Source organism: Panthera onca, chromosome C1, assembly GCF_046562875.1.
Source record: "Panthera onca isolate mPanOnc1 chromosome C1, mPanOnc1 haplotype 2, whole genome shotgun sequence".
NCBI lineage: Eukaryota > Metazoa > Chordata > Mammalia > Carnivora > Felidae > Panthera > Panthera onca.
In genome coordinates this window covers 106,018,666-106,019,999 of record NC_138346.1, presented here as the reverse complement: position 1 = coordinate 106,019,999, position 1,334 = coordinate 106,018,666, and the positions used below count along the sequence as shown (strand labels likewise).

Genomic DNA, 1,334 nt, shown 5'->3' with positions numbered 1-1,334 from the left:
TTTATTCATGCCTCCTCTACAAGAAAACAGTTAAGTGACCTTTTCCAATAATCTTTGCTTTGAGGGGAAAGGAAAAGGTTTTACAGGTGCCTTGAGAACCTTCCAGAATTTCATCTAGTATTTCCTAGTCCTCAAATATAACCTGAGTGCAGAGACGTAATGGACTAATGGACCAGCAAAGTAACTTGGTAAAAGTCTCACCTCTTATATATGTCTTTATCCTCTACCTTAGAGCATGAATGCCTACCAAGTTACTTAACCTACACCTTAAGAACCTTAGTTCTTTCCAGGGAGTAAGGGCGTAAATCAGAATCCCTCAGGGACTGGTTTTATTTATTTTTATTTTTATTTTTTTGTAGTTTTATGGTTTTATTAACACAAATTTATGTGCACATAAGCTTTCTGTCCATTCATTTTCTTCACTGCACAGCCCGGCACTGGGATTCCAGACTCTGATGGCCGGCTGGGCTGCTCTTTCCACACTGGCTTTGGGGTTCTTGGAGGAGACATTGTGAGCAATCTGCACAGGAAGATTTGCTGCTCATCAGCAGCACTTCAAGCTCCTTGACCTTGTGGACTAGGAACCTCCGGAAGCCACTGGGCAGCATGCGTTTTATTTTCTTTTTGCTCCTGTAACCAACGTCCTGGAATCTTCTGCGCACTCTATTGTCAGCGCCTCTGGGCTTTCGCCAACTGCGCTTCATTTTGACATATCGGTCTGAATGGTGCCAGATGAACTTCTTGGTCCTCTTTTTAAGGACCTTGGCCTCCACCAGAGGTCTGAGGGCGGCCGTGATGCCGAGTAACAGACGGCTGCCGCCTCGAGGGCCCAGGAAGAGAGGGGAAGGTGGCGCGCGAGGGCTGATGGGACTTCTCGGGAGTGGTTTTGAAATGCGCTCGTCAGTTTCCACAGCGCCACCCTTGCTATTCAGCCATAACTTGAGGGTTAGCGTATGGGAGAATGCAGCTCTAATATACCGAAAAAAATCATCCCCAGGTAATTGTGATTACTCTGAGCCTAATTCTGCTTCCATACCCTGTGGAGGCCACAGATCCTGCCAAACCCTGATATTGTACAATAAGAACTGCCCCGTGATGTGAGTTAAGAACAGAGCCGGAAATGGAATGCAGGTCCCTTGATTGCCACCCCGATGCCCTTTTCAAGGCATCTTGTCTTTCCACAGGGATTATCTTCAATTCATCATTTGAAATTGGAAATACATTATATCAGCTGCAATCATTTAAAATGTTAACAAGAACTAGTTTTCTATGTTTCCGGAGATAGACTAACAGTCTACAAAATTAGAAAGACCTTGGAGAAGAAGTAAAAGATC

General features: G+C 44.8%; 1 pseudogene; it reads right to left on the bottom strand.

The window, feature by feature from the left end:
- Positions 1–361: 361 nt before the first annotated feature.
- LOC132670950 (large ribosomal subunit protein eL32 pseudogene) lies at positions 362–1,001 on the bottom strand (annotated as a pseudogene).
- Between the last annotated feature and the right edge of the window lie 333 nt (positions 1,002–1,334).